The sequence below is a fragment of the Rutidosis leptorrhynchoides genome, chromosome 10, assembly GCF_046630445.1.
Source record: "Rutidosis leptorrhynchoides isolate AG116_Rl617_1_P2 chromosome 10, CSIRO_AGI_Rlap_v1, whole genome shotgun sequence".
NCBI lineage: Eukaryota > Viridiplantae > Streptophyta > Magnoliopsida > Asterales > Asteraceae > Rutidosis > Rutidosis leptorrhynchoides.
In genome coordinates, this window is record NC_092342.1 from 72333416 (window position 1) to 72360868 (window position 27453).

Genomic DNA, 27453 nt, shown 5'->3' on the forward strand with positions numbered 1-27453 from the left:
TAAATATGAAATAAAGGAAATTAAATATGGAATAAAGGAATTATGCTTGTTTAAACTTCCGTAATCATGATGTTCGACGTGTTATTTTTAGTTTAGTACCATGGGTTAATTGTCCTTTGTACTGGATTATTTGATATGTCCATACGGATTTGTCCATAATAGTCCATCAGTCATAATCATAAAGTGCGGAAGTCTTCGTCAAATTATTCTTATTCCCAAAGTCAAATATTCCAACTAATTGGGGATTCGAATTGTAACAAGGTCTTAATACTTTGTTTAATGAATACACCAGGTTATCGACTGCGTGTAAACCAAGGTTTTACTACTTTGTTAATAATTACACCAATTTCCCTTGAATGTAATCCACCCCTATTTCAACAAGTCTATTAACTATTAATCCAGTTCCGTGTCCGGTTAAATAAACAATTATTGGTATTTATAGATATCCCGCCCACCGTACCCAGTCAAGCGTATGTGGTTATATATAAATACGTCAAATTATAAGTCTATATATTAAATTAACGAGGTATTGTTTAGTTAATATAAAGCCCATTAATAGCCCATAGTTTAATTTCCACAAGTGTCATTCTTTTATTCAAACCCCAATTATGGTCCAAAACCCAATTACCCAATTTTAATATTTAGTCCAACATCACGATTACTTCAGCATTAAATAAGCATAATAATAACTTAGCTACAAGACATTAATTTAAAAAGGTTTAACATAACTTACAATGATTAAAAATAGCGTAGCGTTACACGGACAGAATTTCGACTTACACCCTTACAACATTCGCTAACATACCCTTATTATTAGAATTTAAAATTAAAATTAAAATTAAAATTATAATATATATATATATATATATATATTACGAGTGAGAGATAGATAGATGGTATATCAAACTCGGCAGAAAGCTCGAGCTTTTATAGGCATTTTTGTCCCTGGCTGCTCCGCTATCGCGAAGCAATTGTGCCTTCCAGCTCCGAGATCGCGAAGGCACGCCTTCCAGCTCACCAACTTTTGGCCATTTGCTTGTCGACATTATATTATATAATATAATATATATATATATATATATATATATATATATATATATATATATATATATATATAATTTTATATAATTATTTATATATTATATTATATTCTTGTGCATAGTTGACTTGTAATTTTTAGTCCGTTGCGTCGCGCGTTGAGAGTTGACTCTGGTCCCGGTTCCGGATTTTCGAACGTCCTTTCGTATAATTTAATATCTTGTACTTTGCGTTTTGCGTCTTGTACTCTTGTAATTTTGAGATGTTTCTCATCAATAATTGGAACCACTTTGATTGTAATTTGTACTTTTTAGCTTTTTGGTCGTTTGCGTCATCAATTCATCGAATCTGTCTTTTGTCTTCACCTTTTATTATTTAAACGAATATTACTTGTAAATAGAACAATTGCAACTAAAATCTTGTCTTTCTTGAGGGATAATGCTATGAAATATATGTTCGTTTTTAGCATTATCAAGTACCAGTTCAAGTTTCAAAAGGTAACCATAATACCTTTAGTTTTCAAGAGATGTCTAATAGACAAAATGAGATGTTAGTTGAGGATTCATTGACCTCAGGATAATATGAGCGATTAAATGAAAGACATCGTTCAGTATACATGAGAACTTGCCTTTAGAAATAGTTTCAGGATGTAGCTTCAAGATTTATGATTTCAGTTTCATGTCGAATCATAGATTAAAACTTGACTAGAATAGCATCTAGTTGCAATCCAAAAAGGGAGAAATGTTTAGAGTATCTTCATAAATGTAACTCCTTCAGAGTAAGAAAGTCGTTTTCGCACAAATGGTGGGTCGGTCAATTATTTACTTATGAGTTTAAATGTGGATGAGAATCAATGTGAATCATTGTTTATAAGATATTGTTTCTATCATGAAGGAACCTTTGCTTCCTTGTTCAAATGATCGTAGTATTGATGATTATGAGAGCGTTGTGGTTTAGCCGTGAAATACCGGAAGTAGAAACTTCTTAACGATTAGCATAGAAAGGAAGAGATTATGTACGTGAAGAGGTAAGTCTCGTTCTTGCACGGAGAATGAGAATAGAGGTGATCCAAACACATTGAAGAGCAATACGAAAAATAATAAGCCAAAGTAATTTTTGAAAAGTTGTGACGTTTGATGTGTCAATATAAACGAAGCGAAGCTATTAGGAAGACTTGAGTTATGTACAACACGTATTATTTTACGTGAAATAATTTGAACATTACGAAAAAGAGTTGATTAAAAGAATGTTTAATTTGATAAAATAAAGGTAAATTGATAAAAATACGAAAGTATTTATATAATTAGTGAAAGTAATTTTTAGAGGAGGTGACAAAATGATGTTCATAGTAAAACTAAGGTTACGTAAAATTTTGTAAAGTAATTCCGATTTAATCAAAGTGAAAATTTGTAGAAACGAAAATATAATTTGATATGTACTAGTCAAAGTACGTAAAGTTAAATTTATGTATAATATTTTATAAATCGCATAAGTGAAAAAATTATTTTTATAAATTCTGAGATAGTTTGAAAATAAAGACTCGTGTAAGAAATCTTTGGAAAACGGGGTACTTGTATTTAAGAGTTTATTTGTTTGAGAAAAATTGATTGAAGATTTAAAAATTCTGGAGGATAATTGTGTAATAATTGTTTCAAGATAGTGAAAACTAATGAATTGACTTTTATCAGGGCATGAGTTCTTAGACTCAAAATGTTAATATTAAAGTAAGAAGGAAGATAATGTTATTATCATCAAATGAGTAAATCTCTCGGATTTAGAGTTATGTATGAAAGAACTTCAAATAAGATTTGCAACTTTGAATCGTTCGAGTGATAGTGAGAGTTCGAGAACTCGGCATGAATAATCTGGCAGCCGCATAGACAAGTAAAAATAAATGCTAAAGCAGTGACTTTCAACTATGTAATGATCATTTGAATTCAGCCTTAGTTGGCCTGAGAGGAGGATACGTTAAAGTATGATGAAATCATTTCAATTGTTAGAGCAATTTTTTCCAGATGTGATGAGTTTAGCTCAAGCCACAACTTGAGATAGCGTATTTCACCTTTGATTTTCGAGTTGACAATGATCGATTATTGTTTGAGTATGACACCATCATGGTGCCAAGTAGTCCATTATAAGTAGATGTACGAGTACAGAAGTTTCTTGACTGTGATAGTCAAAACGATACACGTATGGAGGTTCCATTCTTCAAAAGATTATGCATATGAGATATTAATCATCTCGACATAGAAAATGTAATAGCGAACATGGTGTTTGTGATATCGACATTTGAGGGTTCAAATGACATGGGTTTATGAAAGTCATATGAAAATTTACACCGAAAGTGTAATAACAGAGAGGATTTGGATATAACAAGTGATGATTAAGTATCAATGCTCAAGAGATATCCATTTAGGGTAAAGGAATGTAAAACTTCAAGATTCGATTGTTTACAACCTTTATGGTACATGATAGTTTGTTAAATGTGTATGAGATCGATATATAGTTTGATTAGAATGAGTTCTTCGTATCTCCAAATATCAAGATGATCTTTTTTTTTTTCTCCATTCATGCCCTTGCATTTGGGTTTGAGAGTTTTCTTTGATTCACCTTCTATTCCATATGTCATGATATTGGAATATTCCTATGAATTACTGTAATATAATCACGTTGGCCACCGTCATTATATTTCACTAATTCATATTTCCATTTCAAGGTCACTCCATAAGGTCAGGACATGTGTTCAATGATGATTTCCAATATAGTGTGTTAAGGATGACAGTAATCTTAGCTGGATCGACAACATGTCAGTTTTAAGCCAAAACTTGCACTTGGAAAAGTTTGCGTAGAGTTGTTCTTCTTAAGAGTTCAAGAATGAATTTGCAAATGTTGCTCACATCCTTTCTCACTCTTGGAGAAGATTCACTCTTGGAGAAGATCGAAATGTCATCAATGAGAACAGTTACGAACTTGTTGAGATATGGTTGACTAGTTTTAAGTTGCAGTCTTTATTGACTTGGTCAACTTTCATATCTTTGAAAGTTATTGAAGTTGTGAAAGTTATGAAATTGACGTGGTCAAATGTGAAAGTTATGAAACATCATGGTAAGAGTTGGTGCGGTTGGACGAACCATGATTCTTCACTACATAAGGGTGTATGGAAGTTTGATAAATTCGATAGGTCATAAGTTTGAAAAAAAATTAAGCGGGATGAAGATGAATAGGATATAAACGAAACACTTTATATTATTAAGAACGAGGCATTAAATAAGCCTTTATTACATGAGTTGGAAATGGGAATAATTTAAGGCATAGCCTTTACATAGATAGGAAAATGGAAAATAAATAATTAGGAAAACAAGAACAAGATATGCTTAATTTCTTCTCTTTCTCAGCCATCACCTTCTCCATCACTTTGTCCATGTTATTCTTCACAAGTTTCTCTAGCCTTTCGGTTTGAGAGTCGAAGGACTCTTTGATGATTTCCTTCAAGATTTTGTTTTCTTTTTCTAGGTTGTTTAGGCGCACTTCTATCCGAGCAACATGGCGTCTGAAAATAATGGACTGGTTTCACCAGTAGTAGCGGGTTCGGGTTGCTTTCTCTTTAGAGTTGAGTTTTAAGATGATTCTTCAATAGGCTCTTCTTTCGGCTCATAATTTGAGAAGTCACTGTCGTAGTTAGGGAGATCTTGAAGAGCATCCCATTCGGGAGTACTCATCGGTTTATATACCAGTGAGTGATAAGAGCCAGAGTCAGCAGAATTAGCAGGGCTTTCTCCTTTGATTTCGATTCCTTGAGTCGGGTGAAAATCAGGAGAAGTAGGTAGAGTATCCGGGCTATAATTTGGTGAGGGAGGACTACCAATGCCATAAGGTGGACTTTGGACTGGTCTTTCAGTGGAAGACCTTTCAGCTCCTTTTTCGGTTGGCTTGAAAAGATTCATTTTGTTCGCTTGATGAGAGTTAGGCATCCTAACATTAGGAAAGAGATTTTGTTCAATTTTAAGATAAGATTGTAGAGCATATGTTTTAAGATTACAAGGCAATCCTAAGTGCTTTAAAGTCTAAGGCAGGAAAGGTTATAGTTTCCTAGATTGCTAAGGCACCCTAGCTAGCAAATAAGGCACACATAAAGATGCAATCCTGGTTCTCTATAACAGCCTGGTTATGCTCTGATACCACTCTGTGACGTCCTCCAGATAGGGTCTGGAAGAAACGTCACTAATATCAAACAAACCAACATATTATAATATACGAGAACAATACTAAATGATAAGAACAAACTTTATTGAGTACGCAGTGGAAAATGAATGTCGTTACAAGAATGGAAATTACAATAAAGTAATTGTTTCAAATGCAAGAATAATAAATGCGATATCTCTTGATCCTAAGTCCAAGTAGCATCACATAAGCAGTAAGTAAATAAGCTTGATCAATCAGCACCTGAGACAAACATGCTAAAGTGTCAATCAAAAAGGTTGAGTGAAGTTCATAGGTTTAACAAAAGTAGTTATCGTTGTTTTTAGATCACAAGATTTTGTTTTCAAAAGTAGATCACACAGATCTTTAGTTTAAGGAAGATCACAAAGATCTTAAAAGTTGATCTATCAGGGACCAAAAAAGTTATGCCAGTTCGTGATATTTAGACTAAACGTTCAAAGTTTGCCCCAATGACAAGTTGTGTCTGTCCTTGTCGGTTAAATTTCATTATTAAGTAATACAATGACTTGGTCAAATGTATCGGGGACGTTACTCCCGATAGGCCTACCCCCAATAATTAAGCATGCATTCAACGAGCAATTAAAAATATCACTGTAGGGACTTAGTCGGACATAGCCAGGTATAGCATAGTTTAACAGTTGGTACTTGTGTCTAAATTGTAAATAGTAAAAGTAGCATGTGTCTCGCCCTAAGAAGTTAAAATAAATTGCTAGCAATAAAGAGTGGGGCTATGAGTTCACCTTAGTAAGTAGGAGAGATGGTTATTCCTCGGAATAGAAAGTTTGGATGAATGAGCAGAAAGTCAACCTATTTGACATTTAAGAGTAGTTAAGTGTTTTGCCCAAATTAAGCGTAAGTATGAAAGTGTTTTAAGTATAGTTCGTTTTACTAAGTTCCATTCCTAGTAAGTTTACTTTTAGAATGTTTCCATTTTAAGTAAGTTTCCATTTTTAGTAAGTTAGTGTCGAACACTAGTGAGTTGTCCTTAATAAGTCTACCACCTATTAAGTGTGAAGATAACTAAGTGTACGATTACTATAGTCAGGTTTGACATTGTGCATCATACCCAAACATCTATTCCACCGCCGAGTCACCAGAATGACCAATTGTTACCGGTTGGCCCAGGATTTCTTGACCAAAATCTAAGTTTGGCATTCGAGATCCACAAACGTCCCATAGTGGTACCAAGGATCACCCTAGGCCTTAAGTAGCATTAACGTTCGAGTAATCCTCACGTTATCGTGAATGACTAACGTAATCGTATAATATAATATAAGTAGTAGTATATTATATGTGTTAATAATAATATAAGTGTATAAGTGTTAGATAGTAGTATAAGTAGTATTAGGGTTTTATTAATTAATTAGGTTTAATTAATTAAAGTAGTATTTAATGATTATGGTTTATGTGATAAATGTTTAATAGTATTATTAGGTTTAGGGTTTAGTGAAGTAATGATTAGGTAATGATTAGGGTTTTATTTAATGTATTAGGGTTTAGGTAATATTAGGGTTTTATTAAATTAGAGTTAGAGTAATTAGGGTTTAAGTATTAAATATATATATATATATATATATATATATATATATATATATATATATATATATATACACATATAGTTTTTATTTATATTTATTTATATATATACTGTATATATATGTTTATATATAGTAAAAATATTTTTTTTGTGCATATATATATGTAAACCGTATATGTATATATATATCATGTATATTCTTGTTTCCATTTTTAAATACTAACAAATCTTTTAGCAAATCTCTAGGGTTTAAAGATTAAACAAAATCTCTTTTTTTTTTTTTTTACAATCGTGTATGTATGTATATGTATATGCTTACTATATATTTTTTTTACATGAACAATACGAATGTTAAGATCATGCATGAATACGATTATGAATATAAACATGAATTGAAAGATAGAATTTAAAAGATTTGGATCTAGGGTTTTTACCTTGATAATGTTTGATGAAGATTAACAAGAAACGATGAAGATGACTTGAAGATGAAGATCAAACACTTGAATAACGAAGAACGCACTTAAAGATCTTGATGAACACGATGAAGATCACTTGAAGATCACTTGAAAAACCCTTAAGATGATGATGATGAATTCGATGGTGGTGGTGGTTTCTTGGCCGCCACTTCAAGAGAGGGAGAGGGAGATTTGAGAGGTGATTTTGTGAATGAGAGAATGGGATGAGAAAACATAAAGATGGCTCCTCTATTTATAGTTGCATTAGGATGATTCTAGATCTAGGGTTTAATGGGATTACTTGGAGCAAAAGTTAGAGATTAGGGTTAGGGTATTGGTGGTAGTTGTGGCCGTAAATGGGAGGGCAAAAGAGTCCTTTTGCCCATTAAAAAAATCGGCCAAAAGGTTTAGGGTTAGGGTTGGAACTTTTTCGTTTTAGTCCTTGTACTTTAAATTAGCTTAAATAGTTCCTTAATTATCCAAGTTTAATTATTTAAGTGTACAAGCTTTAAGGTTATTTATTTTGTTCACAAAAATTAATAAGCTCATTATTTTTATCTTTTATTAACTTGTCGTTTATTACACAAAGTTAATTATTATGTTTTGTAATTTGTATTACTTAATAATCATTGAATTAAAGTTAAATCATTAAGCTTTAATAATATTGTTTGGGCATTTAATAAGGAAAAATATAGAATGGAAAAATGAGGGTCGTTATAAAAGGCTGAAGAAATTTGCCCGAGATCGCAGGGACTCGCCGGGATATCCTCTGGAAAATAAAAGTTAAGCTAGCTACTACTAAAAACTAACTAAAAAGCTTGAAAATATAAAGTGAAGTACAAATTGAGTGTGTGTTGAAATGAATGGAAGAGGCCCTTTAAATAGATTTGGATTCCGTTTTTGCTGCCCGTTTGCTTTGGTCAGCCGTTTTGCCAGGCCGTTTGCCTTGGCCGTATGGTAGGACATTTTTCACACTGGCAGGCCGTATGGCAAGCCGTATGGCCTACCCTGGTCAGCTTGTTTCCTGGATCGCAACTGAATTTCCTTGGTCGTAACTTATCCTTCACCGTTTTTGCTCTAGATTCTTCGTTTTAGCTCCGTTTAACTTGATTCTTTTTGCATCGCCTTTGTAATTACTTAATCTACAAAATTAAATGAAAAATCGATTATTTTGGTGATAAGTTTGGAACTTTATGGATGGCTGAATATCAGGGGTAAGGACTGTCTCCGGGTATTGTGTATAGTAGAAAGTTGTGCTACTAGGATTTACCCTTGTGAATTGCCTTATGTGTGTTATTTAATTTGAAGCATTGATTATGCTGTATATTGTAGGTTTGCCATGCGTTAGCTATAGTTGTTGAGTTGCTTATGTATGTTGCCTTGTTGTACTCTTTGTTGTTAGAACCTCGATATGTCGGGTTCCGCTCAAGAGGTGAATCTCGATTGGATGGGTTCATTTCAAGCAGGTCGACCTCGATTGGTTGGGTTGGGTCTTGTGGACTACTGTCTGTTGAGTATAGTTCGAATAACGTATTTGTTTAGTGAGGCTGACTATACTGGAGATTCTGTAGTTAGGACTATTGGTAGACCCTGTTTTGATCAGCTAGTGGTCAATGGCCCGTACAAGCCGTCGATCCTCTAGTTAGAGCATTGTTGTTGTTGATCGTTGTATGTTGTTACTAGTTGTCGTTGCTTATATATAAGTGTGTTGCAATAATTTAGTCTTCCGCTGTGATTTTTTTTTTAAAAATGGCTGGTGTCACAAGTTGGCATTAGAGCATAGGTTTGACCGCATGTACATTGTGTTGAATGTCATGTTCCCAAACCTTGTGTTGTGTTAAACATATCAAAAGGGGACATGTTGAGTGAATGTAGGAATTCATGTGCGTTATTTGTGATTGAACTAACCCGACATACTAAGCTTTGGTGTGAGACGGTGTGGTAGTGTAGATATGGCAGATGATGCAGGAAACGCAACTGGTCCCTTAGCCTCCAAAACATGTATGACTGCATGCTTTGATTGAGTTATTTTGGCCTCCTCATTGTTAGTGTTCAAGCTTCGTCATTGCAAGCAACATATAGATTGGCAATCAATACCTGTTGTCCGAGACAATGATGTTGAAAACTAAAGGAACGAATTAACACGAGATAGTCAACATAAAGTTATTTATCCTTCTATTCTTTGTTAATGACTCGATACAAGTTCATTATACGCTAATATGTAATTATTATATCCTCACGATATATCTCATCTAAATGCCTATATACACTCGCCGTGAAACAAATGATAGTATATACATAAAAAAAACTAACGTTTGCAATTGTATCTACATAAAATAGGAATAATATTTCCATCAAACAATTCAAATAGTAGCCCCCCTTTCCTCTCTATATATGTAGTTAATATTTAAAAATTTTCTAGCTAGAACTCTATCCGTCTCATAAAAATCATGCATCTGTTATAATTCAGTAGGCTTATAACTACCTTTAGTGGTTTGATTCTTGATGTTATAATTCAGTAGGCTTATAACTACCTTTAGTGATTTGATTCTTGATTAAGAATACTAATAATGAAGTGTAAGAACAAAGATGATAATGGAGAGAAAGAAAGAAACACTTTGTAAGTGTGAGAAATGGTGCAAGTTTAATGCTTGCATTCATGGCTATTTATAGCAAAAATATCACAAGTTTAGGTAATACAATAATATTACTTTTGTGTATCAATAATTGACTATCCATTTATATATATATATATATATATATATATATATATATATATATATATATATATATATATATATATATATATATATATATATATATATATATATATATATATATATATATATATATTTATTATAACACTCCCCCTTAGATAGCAATTTTGTTTGTTGAAGATCAACTGTAAGTTACTGCCTCGTTAAAAACCTTGCTAAAGAAAACCCAGTGGGGAAAACTTTAGCTAAGGGAAAAAGAGTGCAGCATGGAGTTGACTCCCCCTCAAGTAGACATCGCTTCGGTTGTTACATCTTTTGAACATGTCTCATGCCAGTGTTCTGAAAATAGCAGTTGGAAGTGCTTTCGTGAAAAGATCAGCAGAGTTTTTGCTGGATTGAACATATCTCATTTCAATCTAGTTGTCCTTAATGAGATTTTGAGTGTATGAGAAGAATCTAGGAGGTATGTGTTTGGTTCGGTCACTTTTGATATACCCTTCTTTCATCTGCGCTATGCAAGCTGCATTATCTTCATAGATAATTGTTGGACTTTTATCGCGTTCTAGTCCACAAGAATCAGTAATGATTTGTGTCATTGATCTCAACCAAAAACATTCCCGAGTAGCTTCATGTAATGCAATCACTTCGGCATGATTTGATGATGTAGCAACAAGCATTTGTTTTTGAGAACGCCATGATATTGCAGTACCTCCATTTAGGAATACATATCCAGTTTGAGATTTAGCTTTATGTGGATCAGATAAATAACCTGCATCAGCATAACCAACCAAATCTTGTTTTGATTCGTTAGAATAAAATAATCCTAAATCAGTAGTTCCTCGAAGGTATTGAAATATGTGTTTGATCCCATTCCAGTGTCTTTTGGTAGGAGCAGAGCTGAACCTTGCCAACAAATTAACTGCAAAAGAAATGTCAGGTCTTGTACAATTTGTAAGATACATAAGAGCTCCAATTGCACTAAGATATGGTACTTCTGGTCCAAGAATATCTTCATGATCTTCACATGGATGAAATGGATCAGTTTCAACATTGAGTGATCTAACAACCATAGGAGTACTTAATGGTTTTGCCTTGTCCATATTGAAAAGTTTCAAAATCTTTTCAGTATATGTTGTTTGATGTACAAGTAAACCATTAGGCATATGCTCAATTTGTAAACCAAGACAATACTTGGTTTTTCCGAGATCTTTCATTTCAAATTCTTTCTTTAGAAGTTGAATGGCTTCATGGATCTCTTTATTTGTACCTATGATGTTAAGATCATCAACATAAACAGCTATGATCACATATCCGGATGTTGTTTTCTTAATGAAAACACTAGGACATGTAAGGTTATTTGTATACCCTTTGCTTATCAAGTAATCACTTAATCGGTTATACCACATACGTCCCGATTGTTTTAACCCATATAAAGATCTTTGTAATTTAATCGAATACATTTCTTTGGGTTTTGCATTCGATGCTTCTGGTACCTTAAATCCTTCAGGTATCTTCATATATATATCACTATCAAGTGATCCATATAGATAAGCAGTCACAACATCCATGAGATGCATTTCTAAATTTTTAGAAACTGCCAGGCTGATTAAGTATCTAAAAGTAATTGCATCCATAACAGGGGAATAAGTTTCTTCATAATCAATTCCCGGTCTTTGAGAAAAACCTTGAGCTACAAGTCTAGCCTTATACCTTGTAACTTCATTTTTCTCATTTCTTTTTCGGACAAAAATTCATCTGTATCCTACAGGTTTCACATCTTTAGGAGTGAGAATGATGGATCCAAAAACTTTTCTTTTATTGAGTGATTCTAATTCAGCTCGTATTGCTTCTTTAAATTGAGACCAATCATGTCTATTTTGACTTCAACCATAGATGTTGGTTCTGAATCATCATCATTATTCATGATGTCATATGCAACATTAAATGAAAATTTCTCATCAAGATTTTTCATTTCATTTCGGTTCCATAATATTTTTGAATGTGCATAATTGATTGCAATTTCTGTATTGACATCATCAATCTCCTCTGCAGTAGGAGTACTGATTTGTGGTTCTTCTTGAACACTTTCTTTTACCTTATTATCAGCTGATTTTCTTTTTCGAGGATTTTTATCTTTGGAACCAACTGGTCTCCCACGTTTCAGACGTGGCATAGATTCTTGAGTGACTACATTATCAGTTTTCCGATTTGGAATCTCAACTCGAGCTGGAGTATTAACTGCTGGTATATATGATTTAGTCACCCTTTTTGTATCTGTGAATGCATCAGGCAATTGATTTGCAAGTTCTTGTATATGCATTATCTTTTGAACTTCTGTCTCGCATTCTTTTGTGCGAGGATCAAGATACTTTAATTGAGGTTCACACCATGAAACATCATTTTCTTTATTTTTCATTTCTCCCCCTAATCTAGGGAACAATGTTTCATTAAAATGACAATCAGTAAAACGTGCTGTAAAAACGTCACCTGTCATAGGTTCAATATACCTTAATATTGAAGATGTTTCATATCCAACATATATTCCCAACCTCCTTTGAGGACCCATTTTTGTACGTTGTGGTGTCGCAATTGGAACATACACTGCACAACCAAATGTTCTAAGATGGGAAATATTTGGCTCTTGACCAAAAGCAAGTTGTAGGGGGGAATATTTATGACTTGCACTTGGTCTGATGCGAATCAATGCAGCAGCATGTAAAATTGCATGACCACATATAGATACAGGGAGTTTTGTTCTCATTATCAATGGTCTAGCGATTAACTGTAAACGTTTAATCAATGACTCGGCTAAACCATTTTGTGTATGCACATGAGCAACAGAATGTTCAACAACAATTCCTATAGACATGTAATAGTCATTAAATGCTTAAGATGTAAATTCACCAGCATTATCAAGTCTCACCCTTTTAATGGTGTAATCAGGAAAATGAGCTCTCAATTTAATAATTTGGGCAAGAAATTTTGCAAATGCCACATTACGGCTTGATAACAGACAAACATGAGACCATCTGCTAGATGCGTCTATTAGAACCATGAAATATCTAAATGGTCCACATGGTGGATGAATTGGTCCACATATATCACCTTGAATTCTTTCAAGAAACATTGGTGATTCTTTCTTAACCTTAAGTGGTGAGGGTCTAGTTATCAATTTTCCAAGAGAGCAAGATGTACATGGAACCATTGTATCATGATGGATTTTTCTATCCTTTAGTGGATGTCCATGAGTACATTCAATAATCCTTTTCATCATTGTTGATCCTGGATGGCCTAATCTATTATGCCATAAACTGAATACACCAGGATCAATATATTTTTCGTTAACTACCATATGTATTTCTGGTACATTTATATGTGTATAATGTAATCCAGAACTAAGTCTTGGCAGTTTTTCAACCACATGACTCTTGTCAGTGATACTTAAATATTTCTCATTTTCTGTTGTCACTGACTGATAATCATACCCGTTAAGGTATATGTCGGAGAAACTCAATAAATTTCTGCTTGACTTGGGAGAAAATAAGGCATCATTTATTAAAAATTTTGTACCATTTGGTAGTATGAAATTTGCCTTTCCTATCCCTTTTATCAAGTTAGCAGGTCCTGATATTGTATGTATAGTTCCTTCCGTTGGTTTTAGATCAATAAAATATTTCTCGGATTTAAGTATAGTGTGTGTAGTTCCACTGTCTGCTATACAGAGATCTCCACCACTTGATTGATGTTGTATTCCAGCAAAATTCATATTGAACTTCATATATAAGAAATAAATAGTGAGTACATTAATATTACACAATATTTTACACGCAAATAGATAGTACTGAAACATTTAGCAAACATAATGACAAAGACAGACGATATTAAATCGTTTATTTTTTGAAAGACACACAACTTAAACATTCAAGAAATCTTCATATAAATCAGATGGTTTCTCAGTGACTGTTGGATCGACGTTATCCACAAAGTTTACTTCCTTTTCTTTATCTTTCAGCGAATCCTGATACATCTTAACAAGATGTTTAGATGTTCGGCAAGTATTAGCCCAGTGGCCCATTCTACCACATCTGTAGCAAGATTCTTCAGAATTTTTAGAAGAATTTTCTTCAACATCTTGTTTAGTGGGCTTGTTTTGTGGTTGATATTTATATTTTCGTGGATTATTATTTCTTTGACCACCACAGCCACGACCACGACCACGTCCTCGCCCATTACCATTACCATAAGGATGGTTTCTACCATAGTTATGGCTTTTGGCATGATGATGGTGATGGTTATTATAACCACGACCTTGCCCGCGTCCTTGTCCCTGTTTATAATTATTTGCAGTATTTGCTTCAGGGATTGCAAGTGTACCAGTAGGAGGGGATTGCTGATTTTTCATTAATAGCTCATCATTTTGCTCTGCAACTAAGAGATATGAATTAAGTTCGGGATATGTTTTGAACTTTAGCATTCTCAAATTTCTTTGCACTGTGATGTTTGCAGCATTCATTGTGGAGAAAGTTTTCTCCATCATGTCTGCATCACTTATTTCATGTCCACAGAATTTAAGTTGTGAACATGTATTATACAGAGCTGAGCTATATTCATTTACTTTCTTAAAGTCTTGGAACCTTAATGTTCTCCATTGTTCCATAGCAGCTGGAAGTAAAATTTCTCTTTGATTATTGAATCTGCTTTTGAGACCTTCCCATAAAACATGGGGATCTTCTACAGTCACATAATTATTTTGTAAGCATTCATCAATATGTTGATGAATGAAGCAACATGCCGTTGCTTGTTCTTTTTCAGAACAAGTGTTGTTTTCATTTATGGCTTCAAGAATGCCCATTGATTTAAGATGCATTTTTACTTTTATAACCCATGGCATGTAGTTGTTTCCAGTTGATTCTAAAGGAGTAAATTTAAGCTTTTCCAGATTCGACATTTTCTATTAAAACAAACAACATGATAAATTATAGTCACTTTATATTCATAAGTATATAAACATTAAACATAAATTTAATATAACATAAATGATAAGTAGGTGACAGTGTCGACCATATGTAAGCAATCATTAATAAATGTTATATAACATAAATATAAATATTAGTAAACATAAATGATAATTAGGCGACAGTGTCGGCCATATAAATGTTAGATAATAGAAATATAAATGTTAGTAACATAAATGATAATTAGGCGACAGTGTCGACCATATATTATTCAGGTGGTATAACCGACCATATATCATTTAGGTGGCAGAGCCAACCATAATTAGTATTAAGATTATCGTGCTGATAACGAGTTATAATTCAGTAGGCTTATAACTACCTTTAGTGGTTTGATTCTTGATGTTATAATTCAGTAGGCTTATAACTACCTTTAGTGATTTGATTCTTGATTAAGAATACTAATAATGAAGTGTAAGAACAAAGATGATAATGGAGAGAAAAAAAAGAAACACTTTGTAAGTGTGAGAAATGATGCAAGTTTAATGCTTGCATTCATGGCTATTTATAGCAAAAATATCACAAGTTTAGGTAATACAATAATATTACTTTTGTGTATTAATAATTGACTATCCATTTATATATATTATATATTATATATATATATATATATATATATATATATATATATATATATATATATATATATATATATATATATATATATATATATATATATATATTATAACAGCATCTTATTATTATTGTTATTGTTTGTCCAATTTACTATCCCCTTATTCTAAATAACAATTAAAAATCATTAAAAATCCAATTATGTTTTTTTATTATTAAAAATTTAATATAAAATATAATAATTAATTTATTAGTTATTATAAGAACATTATATTATATTATATTATATTATATCAAAATATATAACAACAGGTTTCATTGTCGCTTTGTTTTAATTTCTGGGTAAAACGACATGTGAAAGCCAAAAATGACAAAGACAGTTTTGAGATTACGTGTCCAACTGGCCAAGGCCCAACCATCCTTATTTATTGTTTGATTTCACATTTATTACTTTACTCCCTCTCACTCTTCCCGATTTGAACACCCCCTACTATTTCTCTCTTTTGAAAATTCAATCACAACCTATCCCTTTTGACGATCAACCACGGTATATTCCGATCATACCAGCCGCTGCCACCACCACCACCAATAAATCCGTAGCGAATTCCCGAACACGATGGTGCAATTTTTTCTACATGCCGCCACCCTACGGCTTAACCGTAGTCTCGATGGACGGTTAAAGGTTAGCGCTTCCTTTCGTTTGATTTTCGCTTTCTACTGGGTGGTTCTAACGTTAGCGATCGAATTTGTAAGAAAGTTTAGGGCTTGAATCTGAAAACTTAGGGTTGTCTTTTTGTTAAAAACCTAAAAAATTATTTCATCCATTATTATTATTATTATTATATTATTATTATTATATTATTATTATTTATGATTTTTTTTTTTTTTTGAGGTACAAGTTGTTTTGTACCCTGATGATTTTTTCGGTAAAAAAAGAGAGGGATATTTGAGGAAGTTTAACATTTTAGTTTAGAGTTTTCGTCGGATCTTTTTATAAATCTGTTATATTTTGCATTTTTGATTCTGCAGATTAAATATGCAGTTTTAGGATTTTTTTTTTCGTATCATTTGTTTCATTTGATTATATCGTTGGATTTGCTGATATGGTGTAGTGAGTTTAAAAAAATGCGAAAAAATTTCATCGTACTTCGATTGTTATTTGTGAACAATTTTTTAATCTATAAATTTTTTTTTTCTCCCAAAAAACGGGGGAATTGAATTAAGAAAAGCAAATCATCAAATTAATGAAGAGCTCATAATACAAGTAAAGGCAATGCTTTAAAATTAAAACCAACCTTATACGAAAGCAACAACAATACATAAATAAGCAATATTGTACCAAGCGTATGATCGAGAAGATAACTGGCAAATTGAAGGGAAAACTCGGCTAAAGGAGCTATGATGTGAATATTCAAATAGGCTGGACTACTTGGATCAGAAGAAATGTAGAATTAGGATAGGAGCCCATCTTTAAATTAAACAGCCCCTGTATAACCATACCCATACTTCCAAGCCCAATAAAGCCCATCATTTACTTTGAACATGTCACATGGTAATTTTACCAAGTATTCCACATATTTGAATGGTTAGAAAGATTTAGCGTACACACATTGCTTCACAACAATTTACCGGTACGCTTTTTTGTCATTGATGTCAGCTGAACGTTATTAGTGTTTCTATTTGTGTGTAATGCATTATTATGAGCTATATTTGTTTTATAACAATATTGATAGCTATATATTTTTTTTTTTTCAGGAAGAAATAGGAAGATGCAACAATCTTGCAACTCAAAAGACAACCTGATTTGTTAATTTACCGGTACACTTTTTTGTTACTTATGGATGTCTTTCAACTATATCTTCGGTTTACTATTTATATAGATAGATAGATAGATAGATAGATAGATACAGTTTGTTCCTAATGTTGCCTCAAATCTTTTGGTCATTGATGTCAGCTGAACGTTTGTATTCGGATATGGAGGATACTCATTGCTCAAACAGCTTTGTTTCAAACGTTATTGTTCCTGAAGGTATAATATTTTCTTCCTCTTTAACTGATATTCTCTTCAATTTGGTAGTAACAGAATTCTAGAAAAAATGACAGATTATGTCGTTTATGTGATTGCATTCCACATTGAGTTTTTTTGTTCTGGCTAAAGCTCATTATATATTTCGTCATTTACTTCATATAACTTTTTCTTAATTTGTTAATAGGTCGTCCAAGAGCGTGGGAAGGGTCCAGGAGAGGACGTTCGGCTCTATCATAGTTTTGATAAGCCTGGTAGACTAGATAGTATTAATGACTGTCTTTTGTATAAAACATAGCAGCCCACTATAAATGTATGATCAGTATATGATCGCTCAACAACAACATTATGATCACCGTTTGATCAGTACATGATCATATGTACGTAATTATGTTCTAACTATATCGCAAACGACCATAAAAACCGAAATGCGCAGCGAAGCGCGCACCTCTTTTTTCTAGTTAAATGAATGATAGTTTAAACAACTCATTGATATATTTTAAATTTAATAAAAAGTCAAACCATACTTATTTTTTAGACGTAGTGAGTATTATTTTTAGATGATTTAAATATCCACATAATATATTCATTGCATGGTGGTAGATCAAGTACGGAGAGGTTAGATTTCCCTTTTTCTATGGTTCTACGGATGTAAATATTCTTTTCTAAATTTGTGTGCTATGATTTTGGAATATATAGGGTGTTAATTTACGAGATTTGTTATAATGCATTAGTGTTAATGTTATGTTATGTAAAGAGGAGTGATATCCCTATCCCTAACATATATAAATCAAGGGATGAATCGCCTACGTGGCGCCATCTCCTTGCTTCCTACAATTTCGGAACACTTGGCAGGCTCACAAATATTGATTTTTTTTAACCTAAGGTTTCTATAACGTGGTCATTGATTGCCACGTGTCCATCAATTCAAAATTAAGCCCTTAAACCGTTCTTCTCCAGTACGCTACCAATTTATCTCTGGAAAAAACCGTATCGCTTCCAAATCCTAACAACCGCAACCCTCTCTCTTTCAATCAATCAACTGGCCCAAAATTAAGGCTTGCTTTCAACCAAATCATCGATATATTCAGTTTTTTAGTTTTTAGGTTTCAAATTTCAAATCTCAATCCTTCATCATCATCCAATTGGTTACGAATTTCAAACCTAATCTTCTTTCATTCGTCAATTTTTCATCCGATAAGCAATCTCTTTTGTTCAACATCCGATAAGCAATTCGTTCTTGCATCTGTCATATGGAGGTATCAATCATGAATGAATTGCAATCTCTTTTGTTCAACATCTGCAAAACGAATTGATGGAACACGGTTACAAGGTATTTATGCTTTTTTGATTTGTTTAATTTAGTTATACATCAATCATTTGTAATTCAGAATTGTGGATTATAATTAACGATATTTATTTTATCTGATAAATATCCGGTACGTAAACAATGTCTTCATTTAATCTCTAAATTAGCATAAACTAGCGGTGCTGCTTTGAGTGTGGCAATTGTGAGAAATTCAGTAATCGTTTTAGTTGAATTTGTGATGAAAAGCGAGGATTGGAGTACAAGGAAGTCGGCCGCTGAGGCGTTGTAAAAATTGGTTGTTCTTGAAACTGATTTGTTACTAGGAATTAAAGGCGCCATGTTTGAAGAAGCTTGAGGCTAAGAAATTTGAAAAGGTAGTTAACTGTATATAGCTTTGTTGTAATTAAAAATTTTACGATGGTTTTTCAGGTTGGTTACCTAATTTGGCACGAAACCTGTTTGACATAATGCACAGTTGAAAGCTTATAATAATCTTTTGTTTTTACACTGTATTGTTTTTCAATACGTTGACATTTTGTTATCAAGTTTACAGAAATATACACTTACTAACATATCTATTTATGAGCTTTTACAGGTCATCAGGTTTGGACAAAGCTGAATTCTCTAAGCTCCATGATGCCGTTAAGCGTGGACATCATGTTGGTATTGTCGGGTTTCCAGGTGTGTAAAATTTTAAATTCGCAACTTGATTTATTTCATTGATTGATTGATCGATGTTTTAGGTTGTTGGGATGTTTTTTAGTGGAGTGGTTTGTGGTAATGGGTCAGGTTGTGTAAATCAATAGTATCCTATTCCTATCAATGAATAAATTATTATTTGCATTGATTGTGCACTTAATTGATCAGTAATTTAATATGATGAGTATTTTGTTTGTTGCAGGAAAAAGCAAAAAGGGTGAGCTGAGTATTTTTCCAAAATCGTTCACGGTTTTATCACCCTGTCTTCATACGATGGCAATGCAAAAAACGAAAATGAAAGCAAAGAAAAACACTAATGAAAAGGAAGAAGAAGACAATACTGATGCAAAGGTGATACTAAAATTAATAACGCCATGATTAATTAGTTCATTGCCATAACTATTAAATTAGATTATTATTTATTTTCCAATGAAATGTTTGATGTTGGTTTGGGTTATTTTAGTGACTCGGTTTTGAATTCATACTCTGCAGGTTGTTAATTAGCTATTGAAGAGACGAAAATAGATTGAATGGTGAGTTTTTTTTTTACTTAATATTTGTGTAACTAATTTAATGTCTACTGGTTATAACGCTATATCTTATTTTTTTGATTTCCTAATTGAAGTTTTTGAGGGAGACTTTGAAGCATAAGTTAAAAGGATCGATGTACCTTATGTATGAGGTGGAAAACCTGAGCTATCAATGGCTTCTTAAGTAAGTTTGTATATAATCTCTATAATCTATTTATTCATAATTAAGACAATGACTATCCGCTCAATATAAAATTAGTACGTACGGGTCAAAATGGTTTTGGGTTGAAATGGTTCATGGGTCAACTGGGTCAGATTTTAAACAGGTCCAAATGGTCAGATTTTTAAACAGGTCCAAATGGGTTAGGTTGGGTTGGTTTGGGTGTAGGGTTTTTTTGACATCAGAAAATCTGGCTTCTATTTTGAGCAAGTTTTTTTTTTTTTTTTGACGTCTAAGGAGATTAGTTCATAACAATGGCGCTTCTCATGAGGACATTGATAGGCAGATTGTAGACTCTGAATTGCATGTTGTGTCTTTAAGGCAAGTGTTTGCTAGAAACATGCTGCGAAGTCATAATCGTCTAAAAACATTTGTTCCGTACGTTTCTTCTTGTGTTGCAGTTAATATTTCTGGAGTTGCATAGGATAATAGAGATGCTTCAATTGTTCAGAATGGTAATCATTTTCATAATTATATGGTTTTGTTTTATTTCATATTTGTCTAATGCTGTTGTTCTGGAAATGGTAGCTTGCATTTTCCTTCTTTCTTATTGTGTCATTACAATGGTAGTGAGGCCCTGTAGTCTTTCATGTCTCTCAGTTCTCTTATAGATTAAGGATGTAGGTTTACATTTTTGAAACCGGGATATAGAACAAATGTCGAGAAAACTAACAGAAGATATTGCAAAGTTTACTTTACTGATAATTTTGAACCTTCTACGGATGATTGGGATCATGATGTTATGGATCGAGTTAGCGTGCTTCAAGATGCAGGTGCTTCAATTTCTATGGAATGCTAAAGTTTCTACATCTTGAATTAAAGGTAGAATCTTGATCACTTCAAGATCCTTAAAGACCCTAATCAGGTATAAAATAGGTCCATATATATGAATAGGGCAAGTTACACTAGAATGTATCCAACTTTACCTATTTTGGTTACTCCGTGTTTAACTATAAGAGTTGTATTATGTGTATTAAACATCTCAGAACTTTCTATTATATATATACTATGTGACCTCTTTAAGATATCAACTATGAGGAAGTTCAATACATAAAATGATTAATTTCAATACGTTCTTTGGTAATTTGTGAAGGTGATATAGTTGTGATTTTTAATCATCAGATTCTTTAGATAATCCATTTTTTGCGTGTAGAATATAGACTACAGAAAATGTCTACTGGTGGACTGTCGGGCTGTATAAACATTGGTTCAATACCAATTAGTAATGGTAACCATCACTTGATAGTTAAGTTGATTCATGTTGGGCCAGTATAATACGCATAAACTTTAGAGTGGATGTCGATTAATGGAGTTTAAGGGATTGGCAATATTTTTATGGAGTTAAGCCACTTTTATCTGACTAACTATAGTTCATAGCAATATTTGAACTAAGGAAACTATTAACATTAGGTTCTCTGTTTTTGTGGTTTATGTATTGTAACCATCACTTGATATTACGTATAAATTAAACAGTTCTCTAGCTATAGTTCTTATACCATTTTCTCTTCGAAAAAATATTCTTAAAAATTAGAATGGAAGCTTCTTTGCTTCAACTTTACTTCCTTTATTGCTTTGTGAGTGTTGAATAGACCTAAAAACTAATTTAAAAAAAATTCACATTTTGCAAGTGTGGAGGACCATTATGGAAAGTCTTATTTGTGTCTAACTTTTTTTACAGTGTGGAGAACAATTATGGAAAGTCTTATTTGTGGCTAACCAAAGTGGAATTGCCTCATTTATTTTTTTTTGCAACGGACGGGCTCTAAAATCTATAATTATATATTTTATATTTTTATTTTATTGTTTATTTTCTATTATGTTATATATTTCCATTTTTATTATTATTCTGAAAGTGACTTCTGTTTTTTATGACTAATGATTTGTACTTTTTTTATTTGTCTAATTCTTTTAGTGTTAACTAGAATGAAATTCAAACCGTGGCTGATAATGAACATTTTTTAACCCAAACACTTGAGATGTTTGCTTATTATAGGTGTTAATATGGGTGGATTGAGTAATGGGTCAATCCGATTGACCTCTTCATAGATTCACTCGAGTTGATTAATGATAAGGATTTGGAATTAATGGAGATAGCTACATCAAGTCAAGGGTCGACTTCAACGATGTCCTTTGATAGTTAGACTATCGAAAGTCTGGAGTCGATAAGAGGTATTCGATCTTATATTATTTTATTCAGTATCTAATTTATGTTGTTGAAACATTTTCTGAATGACAAGTGGTATTATGGGTGGGTTGGGTAACGCTGAAATCGGCCAAATTACTCATTTGTTTTTTTTTCGTTGAAAGAAAAGTCATCGAAGAAAATACCAAACTTGTGTATGTGTATGGATTTCCACGTTTTTGCCAACAAAATGGAATAAAGCCTGACTAAGAATGTTTACTCAGTTACATACTTGAAGAGCGTGCGCTTTTATTTCCTACATGTTTATAAAAATTAATAACTTTAAATGATATAACATTTCTGTTTATTTGATGCACAACGATACTTGTGAGACTGTTCTAATCATAACTTCAAATGATACAACATTTTACGTTTCGATTTAGTTTGATTACAAGTCCCCGTGCAACACACTTACAATAACCATTTTTTATTTTAAATTTATATAACTCTTTTTTTTTGTAGCGTCTTCCAAATGAAATGATGTTACTTCCTGGTCTACGTAGTGGTAAAAGAGTGCCGTGCTTCAATTTGGCTAAACGAAAGTACATATTGAGGTTGAAACAAGAGAAGTCGAAGAAAAAATCAAATATTTGTGTGTCTTATGGATTTACCCGTTTTCGAAAAGAAAATCAGCTCAAGTCTGGCACAAAATGTTTATTCAATTACCGCTATAAAGAGCGTACTTTTTATCTATTTCATGTTTACAACAATCAATAACTTAAACTTGTGTTATGAATAACTTTGTGAACAAATATTATCAACATTTTGGTGATGTGTATTATTATACTATATATCTAATTGAGATAGTCCAAATAAATAGTACTATTTGAACTATCTCAATCTCACACTAAGGACCCCAAACTTTATTCAACGTATGAATCGGCCCTCCCCTCAATTTTACTAAAAAACCCCACACCCCCGAGAAAATACAAACACCCCCAACCCTACCCCCTTACCCCGACCCGACCCGACTCGCCTCCCCGTTATTATAACTATAATAATATTATATAATATATTTCGTCCTTTCACCTTTTATTTATTTATTTTTTTGTTTTCACCTTTTATTTCCTTTTTCCAAAAAAAACCCACAAACTTCGTTCAAAGATTAAAACCGGTCTCCCAAACAGGGGAGTAAAGTGTCAAATAACCATTTTCATAAAAAATCTTAACTAAATTCCACCCAAATACTCAGCGAGTCATATCTTCTCGCTCGCAATGAGTTAAATTTTTCCGACACCATCGTTAAACTCGAAATAATTTTAGGAACACAATGTCATTAACTATACGCAAAATGGACTCTTTTTAAAAAACGCTAAATATTTGAGATACTTTTCATACACGTTGATTTTGCGTTAAATTTTTAAAAGTCGACAATTCCATAGCGAAACGCGGAGATGCACATATATTGTTAATTTAAAATAAAATTTAAATCTTTCACGGATTATACCTTTTAGTTCGACTCGAGTTGCGCTTCAACGACATCATCGTTAGCCACGAAATAATTTTACAAACTAAACGCCCTAAAATACATTGAAAACCGAACCCCCGGTGCGAAGCGAGGGTTCGTAAACTAGTTATTTATACTTTACAAATTCAACCTACAACAGTACTTACGACAATGACCGTATAATATCATTATTTCAATACATTCGCAAGATACTATATAATATAATATTTTCGGATGAGTCCCCGTGCAACGCACGGACTCATAAATCTAGTAATAATATTATAAAACAAATAGGGTGTTTATATGAGAAGTGTTATAAAACAAATAGCGTGTTATTATGTTAATATACGAGAATTGGCATAAAACGAATAGGGTGTTAATAAATGAGAATATAGGGTGTTAATGTACGAGAATTGTTATAATGCATTAGTGGGATCACCTAAAATTATTCATACAATACTAATATATTTGGAAAGTTGTAGACTATAATTTTATTAAATATATTTATACTAGTGTATGATTTAATTTTAGTAGTCGACGTATCACTATCTAGTATCTAAACTTTAAATATTTTACTTTTTTGAAAAAGAAAAAAAACAAAGCAAATCGGGCATATTATATACTAGTGAAATGATCCGTAGAATCACGAGTTTGTTTAAACGAAATAATTTAATAATATGTTTTAGGTATTAAGTGAATGTAAATGCTGAAGTTATTTAGTTTAATGATCCGTGGAATCACGAATTTCGACTAAAAAACTTGTTGTTTTTACAAATATATTGATGTATTTAACTTGGTCAGAATAAGTGAAATACATTTAATATCCACCACTCTCTACTAATTTTCATCACAATTATCATTTTTCTTATCATAAAAGTCTACACTACATTTTATTAAGACATGTATTTCGCATACATATATAACGTAATTAACTTCGTAAAAAGAACCAATGTTTGAATAATAATAATATAATAATAGTAATTATAATTATAATAATAATAATAATAATAATAATAATAATAATAATAATAATAATAATAATAATAATAATAATAATAAAGATGCTTAAAATTTAAGTAATTATATTTTTAATAATAATCATTAATAATAACAAAGGTCTCTTGAAATTTTTTTAAAATACAATTATTATATTAAGTTTGTACAATATACTTCAAAATTTATACATGTGTTCATGAAATGTTTTCTAAAAAAATTGTACAATTATTTTAAAGTTTGTACATATAATCATGAGGGTGTTTTATCATAAGCTTATACATAATACTTCAAATATTATATATATGCTCATGTGGCGTTTTATCATAAAATTGTACATAATGCTTCAAATATTGTATACATGGTAACGAAGTTATTTTATTATAAGGTTGTACATAATGTTTCACATAACATACAATTAACATGTTAATATTTTTATTAAATAAAATTAACTATTTTAAATGACATCATCAGAGGGGCTTAAAAAAACATCTTTCTTTTTGAAATTTTTTTAAGCTTGGGTATTCTTTATTTATAACATCATTATTATAGAGTTTATTAGATGCTATAGATGTTACTATATATATTTTAATTGTTGAAATTTTAAATTATATGTATTTAAGCTTTAAATTGTTTGGTACGGACTTAAAAATGTTTATTTTCTTTCTTTTTTTGTATTGACTTAAGCTTTAAACGTTTATTTTGAAAGATAGGGAAGAAGATTTAGATTTCGGTGATGAGGTTCAAAGACTTATAAGATCTTCATTTTGGTAGCAGTGTTGTTGGTAGTTGTAACATCCCAAACCTTGATACGCTCAAAATATGACCCAATTTTTTTTTCTGGACTAGTACATCTTGACGGCGTCCAGCATTCTGGACGGCGCCCAGTACTGAAGGCCAGGACGGCGTCCAGCCTTTTGGGACGGCGTCCCATTGAACTGCCAGGGACTGATCCCCGTGCTCAACTTACGCGAGCGGAAAACCCGCTTCCCGACACTTTCACACGAAACCCTTTTTACAACATGTCAATATAAGTTAAACTAAGAGATTTCCACCATAAAACCAAGTTTTACAACATCGGGCCCACATCGGCCATTTTACGAGTTTCGTTCAAAAATACAAGTTCGACCATAAGAGTTTAAATTCCAAACGACACCTAGAGCATGGTGTTTGGGGTTAAACTACCCACATATTGGCCAACTTCAAAAGCTAACACATCCAAAAGCGTCCCCTATCAAAACAAAGCTGGATCTCTAATCCAACTGAACGCCCTTACCCTTGTCGACACCCGAGCCTATTAAAAGGTAAACAAGAGAGGGTAAGGAAAGCTTAGTGAATGCAATAATTATACGCATACATATATAATCTACTTACTTGCAATCACTTACACAAATACCTCATACACGCTAGCATTTTAAGAATTAGCATACCATCTCAAAATACAAATGCTAAGTCCACGATATCATGAGCTAGCACAAACGATAGCATATAACACGAACAATATAGTATGCTATACCACAACACAAAACCATGGTTAACCAATCGTACAAGGAATGGTACTTGAATTTCCCATCGCTGTTCTTAACAACCATTAGAGTACTTAACACGTCGTACACTAATCCTGCGGGTGGCATCTTAACACGTCGATGTTTCACCCCGGGTGACATCTTAACACGTCGATACTTCACCCCGGATGGCGTCTTAACACGTCGACACTTCATCCGTTACCTTCTTGGAGTGGCATCTTAGCACATCGATACTTCACTTCGGGTGGCGTCTTAACACATCGACACTTCACCCATCCTATTACTTTGAGTGGTGTCTTAGCACATCGACACTTCACTCGTCACGTGAAATATGGTGTCTTAGCACATCGACACTTCACATCTCACGCTACAACAAATAAATACATTATATACCTACGCATATAATTATTCCACTCACCTTAACACGTCGGTGATGATTACACTTTCGTACTCTTCAAAGTAAAGTACCTAATACATTACGCACATATATCAATCATACATTCAAGTTGATCAACCAACTTATTCGCCATACAAGTGCAATTTGGCCCATAGTGCAAACGTGACCCATTTGCATCATTCATTCTAATACTAGGTCGGGATTTTTTCAAACCCTTACAAACGATTCAATTATGGTCTTAACACACTTTTCAACACAAAGCTATCTCACTTCGCACCTATTAACCCACTTAGGCCATCAAAGACACATTTGACCAATTTCAAGGTTAACACACCCATTTGGGCACTATCATACCCAAATACACCCATTCACTTTAACTCTAAGTGTGCTAGTGATTTACTATCGTTTAAGACCCATATACACCATTTAACATTTCCAAACCCAAGGTTGGTCATCTTTGGGTCCTCATGACCCAAACTTACCCAAAAACCCCCAAAACTCTAACAATTGAGTTTTATGTTCATCTTTACCCCAAACCCTAACCCTTAAACAATCAAAACAAGGAAATCAA

General features: G+C 32.6%; 2 long non-coding RNA genes across 4 annotated transcripts in view; both read left to right on the plus strand.

Annotated features, from left to right (window-relative positions):
• Window positions 1–16024: 16024 nt before the first annotated feature.
• On the plus strand, window positions 16025–18096 carry LOC139871524 (uncharacterized). Its single transcript, XR_011766665.1, has 4 exons — window positions 16025–16235; window positions 17309–17371; window positions 17508–17582; window positions 17767–18096. It is a non-coding gene; the product is annotated as an uncharacterized lncRNA (long non-coding RNA).
• Window positions 18097–18563: 467 nt separating this feature from the next.
• The window catches only part of LOC139871955 (uncharacterized), a 165880-nt gene continuing 156990 nt past the window's right edge, over window positions 18564–27453 (plus strand). For 2 of the 3 annotated variants that reach the window (XR_011766819.1, XR_011766820.1), the window contains exons 1-7: window positions 18564–18912; window positions 19056–19262; window positions 19484–19569; window positions 19790–19938; window positions 20080–20120; window positions 20213–20301; window positions 20739–20792. This is a non-coding gene — a long non-coding RNA (uncharacterized lncRNA). Of the gene's footprint in view, window positions 18913–19055; window positions 19263–19483; window positions 19570–19789; window positions 19939–20079; window positions 20121–20212; window positions 20302–20738; window positions 20793–20961; window positions 22507–22981; window positions 23228–27453 lie in introns of those variants that run through there. The other variant, XR_011766818.1, reaches the window with a different exon arrangement.